Consider the following 8,497-nt stretch of genomic DNA (forward strand, 5'->3'; position numbering starts at 1 on the left):
TGTATATACTGAGGTATTGCCTGAAAGGATGGCTTTCCTGTGGTAGCTCCTACCTCCCTCTCCCGGACCTCTTACCGACAGGGTCCCTGAAGCATTGGACTGTCTGTTAGAAGGTGGCAGAACCCCTGGAAAACACAAGAAACAAAGCACGTGCACAGATTCACCACAACACCTGTAAAAGACCATCTAGTCCTGTCCTGGAGTCAGTGCTCACCTTGCTCACCAGTACTCACCCGGATCACCTCCCCTCCGGTACCTAGAGCCTCCTGGGACCAGCGCTCTGCATCTGAAAACAAAGAAAAACCAAACCAAACCAACAAAATCCTTAACACATCAAATAAATGTGGAGCTAAAAGTCACATCTTTGTGCTGATGTCAGGTGATGACCCACCTTCTTGCTCTGCTCCTCTGGCCTCTTTTCTGTTCAACTCTGCTTTACACCCTGTCCTTCTGACATGGTAAAGAAACCCTAACTAAAGTCACCCAGATAGATAGGGAGAGCTGAAAGAGTCTCCCTTCTCTTTTAGCGAACCACCCAGGGTCACTGCCTGCAGCCAAAGACTGCAACTGTAATCACACGGAATATCTGGGTAAATGAGAGGAAAACTTAAGTGGCACATCTGAAAAGTCAGTGGATGCCTTCACAGGCATTTAGGGGGCTCCTGGACACTGCTTTCCACCCATACTACCTTCAAAACACCCCTAGCAATTCCTAAGCTGGCACCTGAGCCCTCACTCCATCTCTGGGCTGTAACCCCCCACTGACTACTTGCAAACCTGCCTGTCTGTAGCCATCTTCAACACAGAGTAGCTTCACCTCAGGACCAGATAACACTTGTGAAAAAATGCCAAGCTGCAGTTGAGATGATCGGGAGATCCCAAAAGACGGAAGGCTCCTAAGGAAAAGAAAAAAAGATAACAAATTACAAAAGCACCTTACCAACACAGCACACAAAATTATTAAATTTAAAAACCCTGCATTTGAGTATAATCCTCTTCATTGCCATATATAGCTCTGCTTCTTTGGATGCCAAAGCTGATGCTTCAATAAAGCAGAAATCGCTTGAGAAGTTCCATTCAATAAAAGGACAGGAGAGCTCTTATCCCATTGAAGCCTGGCTGCTGAATGACCTCCCTGGGCAAAGGCTGGGGTTAATATACCCCTGGCGGTGCCCACCTCCCTTCCGGTGAGGCCCCGGGGGAAAAAGAGTAGCCCAATCCAAGACAGTATAAAGGCTCTGGGAGCAGCAGCACCGGTTTGCATCTCTGACTTAAAATCAGGATAGGTAAAGAGCCTGACGGAGAAAAGGACTCCTAACGTGAGCAGGGATTATAGTTGGTATTGGATTGAGGGTTGGTATTGGATTCGGGCAGGGGCTGGAGCGGAGGGACTGGAGCAGAATAGCGGGAGTTGGAGCGGCGGGAAGGGGCGCGGCGCGGCGCGGCATAGCGGGCTGGAGCGGCGGGAAGGGGAGCGGCGCGGCATAGCGGGCTGGAGCGGCGGGAAGGGGAGCGGCGCGGCGCGGCATAGCGGGCTGGAGCGGCGGGAAGGGGAGCGGCGCGGCGCGGCATAGCGGGCTGGAGCGGCGGGAAGGGGAGGGGCGCGGCGCGGGCTGGGGCAGCGCGGCGTGGCCGCGTCCTACCTGCGGGACAAGGGTGAGCCTGGCGGTACCGGAACGAGGCGCGGAGGGGGCCGGAAGGAGCCCCGGGGCTGCCGGGACCCTCCCGCGGTGCTGGGCTGAGCTCCCGGGGTGCTTCGCGATGGGGGATGTGGAGTGAGGTAATAACGAGAATCAGGAAGTGCTTCCACGGACCCGCGCCCGGTTCGGTGGCTGTGCCGAGGTTTGAACCGGGAAAGAGTCGCTGTCCTGCGGTGAGGGCCGGGGGAAATGGCCTTACAATGAGAGTGGAGAGCTCTGCACAGAGGAAATAAAACTCACTGGGTTTAGTAGCTAAAATATCAGGGGAAATTACTGTCTGGTTACAGCAGTAAGCTTCCCACAGCAGTTTCAGGTGCCTGCCTTTGGAGACCGGCCCCAAAGTAGAAACTCCTCTCGACTGCTCCTGAGAGAGGCAATTGGAACTTTAGGTGCTCAGGAAAGCGATTTCCTCTCCTAAGTCCTGGTTCACCTGCCCGAGCACCTACAGTGTTTATATTCCACCTCTCTCTCTGCTTTGCACGTTTGTATCAATAAAAGAAACTTACAAGGTCTTCCTCCAGTCTGAGCTGCATCCTCTCTGCACCCCCACACTCTCCCACCTGTTCACGTGTGCTGCTCCCCTCTCCTGCGCTGCTTCCTGGAACAGGGCTCATCCCTCGGCACCTTCCTCGAGCGATAATCCGGGTACATCAGGTGCTTCCCCCAGCCCCTGCGAGATGCTCTCACCATCACTGCTTGAGAGATTTCCTGGGATCGACTGCTCCCCTGCAGAAGCTCCCTATAAAAAGTGCCCCACCGAGCACGGCCCGCCCCTTGTCACCCTCACTGCCCACACCTGGGGCTGTCCCGCCCCTTGTCACCCTCACTGCCCACACCTGGGGCTGTCCCGCATGGGAGGGAAGGACGTGTGGAGCCACAGGCGGGCGCGCGGGGAGAGGAGGCGGGGCGAGCCGGGGGGCGGGGTCGGCGCCAGCAGGAGGGAGGGGCAGGTGCCCGCTCCGCTTCCCTGTGGGCTCTGGGGTTCTTTTGGGCTGGTTTTGGGGGACTGCGCACACCCTCCCCTGGTCACAGCCCCGCCCTAGCTCGCTGCACCCAGCTGCACTCCCCGTACCCCTTGCTCAGCTCCGCGGGGATTTGTGCCTCCTCTGAAGGTGGCAAATGTCTACAAAGCGAGTCGGGAAGCCTAAGAGCTGCAGCCCCCGAGCCCCGCTGCGGTTTCCCCGCCGTCACCCGGCACGTCCTGCCCCGCAGCACCGCTCCCGCTGCCGCCCTCGAACACAAGGAACAAACCCCCGTGCCCCCAGCACAGGCCGGTGCCTTGCTTCCGTGATGCGTACCTCAATCCCTCCCACTAAGTTCGTTGGCTCTCACATAGATGGTGCAGCTGTGTCTTTTTCGGTTTCCCTCGGCTCTACCGCCTCTTTTTAAAGGATCCCCCGGGCGCGTTCCGCCTTCCGTCATCCAACACACACATCTCCTCTTTCCCTTCGCGGCCACCCCAAATCGCCCTCTCCCACCGAAGTATTTAACATTAGAGAGCCAAGTTTAATCCAGAGCCTGCAAGCTCCCACGTGCAGGGGATTTCCATAGACTTGTTATTTTTCTCTTTTTAAGGACCACGTTGCTAAAGTCAGGGAAATACAATCAACATTCCCTAAACACCATTACTTCTACATCCACCTGTGATCAGGGGCCGAAGGGCAGCAGCCTGCCCTGGACGGGCTGCAGGGATGGTGTGAAGGCCACTGTTCCCCAGGTTTGAAGGACTCTGGCCATGATCCCCGGCCCATGGTCGCTTGCGGGGGAGAAAGGCGGCGGCGCAGCCCCGATAGCATCTCCAGGGCACGGCGGGAGCGGGAGCGGGAGCGGGAGCGGGGGCGGGAGCGGGAGCGGGAGCGGGAGCCGAGCGGAACGGGGCGAGCGGGGGGGGGGCGGCGCCGCCGCCTGGGGTCCTCGCGCGCCGCGGCTCCGAGACGGGGGCTGCCCGCGCCGATGCCTGCCGCCGCCCACGAACCTGCCGCCCGCGCCCGGCGCCGCCGAGCCCCCCGCCCCGTCCCCACAGCGGGAAGCGGCGCGGCGAGACGGCGCTGCGGGCGCGGGGCGGGGGTCCAGGTCGCGGCGGCGGTCAGGCAACAGGAGAGACGCCTCTCTTAGGCGAGGGAGCCTCTCGCCGCCATCTTTAGTGTGGCCTCGGCTAAGTTCCGGTCGTGGCGGCGCCATCTTGAGTGTGGCGTCGGGGCGAACTTCCGGGCCGGGGCCGCCATCTTTACTGTGGTCATTCCGGTCCTGGCGGCGCCATCTTTACTGTGGGCTTGGGAAACTTCCGGGCCGGGGCCTTGGAGGACTTCCGGTGGCTCTCTACTTCCGGTGACCGAGTTTACCCAAATTAGTGTCCCTCCTCGCTAATTTCTGCGCTTTCACCCCAAAAAATCTTCCTGTTATTCCCCCCACACACTGGGATGGGACTGGGATCACTGGGGAGGGAATTGGGATGGGACTGGGGGCAGTGGGAAAGGACTGGCCTGGGACTGGGCGAACTGGGGAAGGACTGGATTGCACTGTACGAGGACACTTGGGAAGGAATGGGTGCGCTGCCTTGCACTGAGAGAAGTCGCAAGGCTGAGACTTCTGGAGAGGGACTGGGGGCAGTAGGGAGGGACTGGGATGGGACTGAGGGCACTGGAGATGCTCCCAGTCCCACCGCAGTGCCCCCATTCTCATCCCAGTCCCTTCCCACTTCTCTCAGTCCAAGCCAGTGCACCCATTCCTTCCCAAGTGTCCTCCTGCAGTGCAACCCAGTCCTTCCCCAGTTTGCCCAGTCCCAGCCCAGTCCCTTCCCACTGCCCCCAGACCCATCCCAATTCCCTCCCCGGTGATTCCAGTCCTATCCCAGTGGTGGCCCAGTGTGTCCTAGTGCCTTCCCAGTGCCTCTCAGTCCTATCCCAGTGCCTCCAGTCCCTCCCCAGAGAATCCCCGTCCCAGCCCAGTTCCCCCAAGTGCCCCCAGGGCCTCTCCAGTGCCCTCAGTTGTACTGGGAAGGGACTGGGAATCACTTAGGAGGGACTGGGATGGGACTAGGCAAGCTGGGGAAGGACTGGGTTGAACTGCAGGGGGGCGCTTGGGAGGGAAAGGAGGTTGTGGGTTGCAGTGGGGGAAGTGGGGAGAGACTGGGATGGGAGTGGGGGCACTGGGGTGGGACTGGGAGCACTGGTGGCACTGGGCTAGGACTGGGGGAACTGGGGAGGGAGCAGGGAGGGACGGCGAGGGGGCTGGGAAGGGAACTGGGATGGTACTGGGATGGGAATGGGATGCATGGGAGAAAGGAATGGAATGCAGTGGGGAGGGACTGGGAGCAACGGGAAAGCCGCTGCAGGGACTGGGATTGGACTGGGGAGGGACTGCAAGAGGACTGTGACAGGACTGGGGAGTGGGCCTGGCATGGGACTGGGATGCAGAGGGGGAAAGAACCGGGATGCCCTGGGGAGGGACTGAGGTCACGGGAGGGCTGGGGATGGGTCAGGGGCACTGGGGAGGGAACTGGGCTGGGACTTGGATGTTCTAGGGAGGGAGTGGGATGCATCGGGGAAAAGGACTGACATGTACTGGGAGGGACTGGGGGTAGTGGGGAAGGATGGGGATGGGACTGGGGACACTGGAGAGGGACTGGGGGCACTGGGGGGATTTGGGCTGGGAGTGGGGACACTGGGGTGGGACTGAGATTTTCGGGGGCGGGTGGGGGACTGGGAGCACTGGGATGGGACTGGGGGTCATTGGGGAGGGACTGGGGATCCGTGGGACTGGGGGCACTGGGATAGGAGTGAGATGCACTGGGGAGGGACTGGGCCGGGACTGAGGGCACTGGAGAGGCCCTGGGGGCACTTGGGGGAACTGGGCTGGAACAGGGATTCTCTGGGGAGGGACTGGAGGCACTGGGATAGGACTGAGAGGCACTGGGGAGGCACTAAGACACACTGGGGCACCACTGGGATGGGACTGGGATCACTGGGAATTGGGATGGGACTGGGGGCAGTGGGAAAGGACTGGGCTGGGACTGGGCAAACTGGGGAAGGATTGAGTTGCACTGCAGGAGGACACTTGGGAAGGAATGGTTGCGCTGGCTTGCACTGAGAGAAGTGGGAAGGGACTGGGATGAGAGTGGGGGCACTGGGGTGGGACTGGGAGCACTGGTGGCACTGGGCTAGGACTGGAGGAACTGGGGAGAGAGCAGGGAGGGACTGCAAGGGGGCTGGGAAGGGAACTGGGATGGTACTGGGATGGGAATGGGATGCATGGGAGAAAGGAATGGAATGCAGTGGGGAGGGACTGGGAGCAATGGGAAAGCCACTGCAGGGACGGGGACTGGACTGGGGACGGACTGCAAGAGGACTGTGACAGGACTGGGGAGTGGGCCTGGCATGGGACTGGGATGCAGAGGGGGAAAGAACCGGGATGCCCTGGGGAGGGACTGAGGTCACGGGAGGGTTGGGGATGGGTCAGGGGCACTGGGGAGGGAACTGGGCTGGGACTTGGATGTTCTAGGGAGGGAGTGGGATGCATCGGGGAAAAGGACTGACATGTACTGGGAGGGACTGGGGGTAGTGGGGAAGGATGGGGATGGGACTGGGGACACTGGAGAGGGACTGGGGGCACTGGGGGGAGTTGGGCTGGGAGTGGGGACACTGGGGTGGGACTGAGATTTTCGGGGGCGGGGGGGGGACTGGGAGCACTGGGATGGGACTGGGGGTCATTGGGGAGGGACTGGGGATCCGTGGGACTGGGGGCACTGGGATAGGAGTGAGAGGCACTGGGGAGGGACTGGGCCGGGACTGAGGGCACTGGAGAGGCCCTGGGGGCACTTGGGGGAACTGGGCTGGGACTGGGATTCTCTGGGGAGGGACTGGAGGCACTGGGATAGGACTGAGAGGCACTGGGGAGGCACTAAGACACACTGGGGCACCACTGGGATGGGACGGGGATCACTGGGAATTGGGATGGGACTGGGGGCAGTGGGAAAGGACTGGGCTGGGACTGGGCAAACTGGGGAAGGATTGAGTTGCACTGCAGGAGGACACTTGGGAAGGAAGGGTTGCGCTGGCTTGCACTGAGAGAAGTGGGAAGGGACTGGGATGAGAGTGGGGGCACTGGGGTGGGACTGGGAGCACTGGTGGCACTGGGCTAGGACTGGGGAAACTGGGGAGGGAGCAGGGAGGGACTGCAAGGGGGCTGGGAAGGGAACTGGGATGGTACTGGGATGGGAATGGGATGCATGGGAGAAAGGAGCGGAATGCAGTGGGGAGGGACTGGGAGCAACGGGAAAGCCACTGCAGGGACTGGCATTGGACTGGGGAGGGACTGCAAGAGGACTGTGGCAGGACTGGGGAGTGGGCCTGGCATGGGCCTGGGATGCCCAGGGGGAAAGAACCGGGATGCCCTGGGGAGGGACTGAGGTCACGGGAGGGCTGGGGATGGGTCAGGGGCACTGGGGAAGGAACTGGGATGGGACTTGGATGTTCTAGGGAGGGAGTGGGATACATCGGGGAAAAGGACTGGCATGCACTGGAGAGGGACTGGGGGCACTGGGGGGATTTGGGCTGGGAGTGGGGACACTGGGGTGGGACTGAGATTTTCGGGGGGGTGAGGGGGACTGGGAGCACTGGGATGGGACTGGGGGACATGGGGGAGGGACTGGGGACCGTGGGACTGGGGGCACTGGGATAGGAGTGAGATGCACTGGGGAGGGACTGGGCCGGGACTGAGGGCACTGGAGAGGCCCTGGGGGCACTTGGGGGAACTGGGCTGGAACGGGGATTCTCTGGGGAGGGACTGGAAGCACTGGGATAGGACTGAGAGGCACTGGGGAGGCACTAGGACACACTGGGGCACCACTGGGATGGGACTGGGATCACTGGGGAGGGAATTGGGATGGGACTGGGGGCAGTGGGAAAGGACTGGCCTGGGACTGGGCGAACTGGGGAAGGACTGGATTGCACTGTACGAGGACACTTGGGAAGGAATGGGTGCGCTGGCTTGCACTGAGAGAAGTCGCAAGGCTGAGACTTCTGGAGATGGACTGGGGGCAGTAGGGAGGGACTGGGATTGGACTGAGGGCACTGGAGATGCTCCCAGTCCCACCCCAGTGCCCCCATTCTCATCCCAGTCCCTTCCCACTTCTCTCAGTGCAAGCCAGTGCACCCATTCCTTCCCAAGTGTCCTCCTGCAGTGCAACCCAGTCCTTCCCCAGTTTGCCCAGTCCCAGCCCAGTCCCTTCCCATTGCCCCCAGTCCCATCCCAATTCCCTCCCCGATGATTCCAGTCCTATCCCAGTGGTGCCCCAGTGTGTCCTAGTGCCTCCCCAGTGCCTCTCAGTCCTATCCCAGTGCCTCCAGTCCCTCCCCAGGGAATCCCCGTCCCAGCCAAGTTCCCCCAAGTGCCCCCAGGGCCTCTCCAGTGCCCTCAGTTGTACTGGGAAGGGACTGGGAATCACTTAGGAGGGACTGGGATGGGACTAGGCAAGCTGGGGAAGGACTGGGTTGAACTGCAGGGGGACGCTTGGGAGGGAAAGGAGGTTGTGGGTTGCAGTGGGGGAAGTGGGGAGAGACTGGGATGGGAGTGGGGGCACTGGGGTGGGACTGGGAGCACTGGGGTGGGACTGGGAGCACTGGTGGCACTGGGCTAGGACTGGGGGAACCGGGGAGGGAGCAGGGAGGGACTGCAAGGGGGCTGGGAAGGGAACTGGGATGGTACTGGGATGGGAATGGGATGCATGGGAGAAAGGAATGGAATGCAGTGGGGAGGGACTGGGAGCAATGGGAAAGCCACTGCAGGGACGGGGACGG

The sequence above is a fragment of the Pipra filicauda genome, unplaced genomic scaffold (assembly GCF_003945595.2).
Source record: "Pipra filicauda isolate LSUMZ 115617 unplaced genomic scaffold, ASM394559v2 scaffold89_size2521313_pilon, whole genome shotgun sequence".
Classification (NCBI taxonomy): Eukaryota; Metazoa; Chordata; class Aves; order Passeriformes; family Pipridae; genus Pipra; species Pipra filicauda.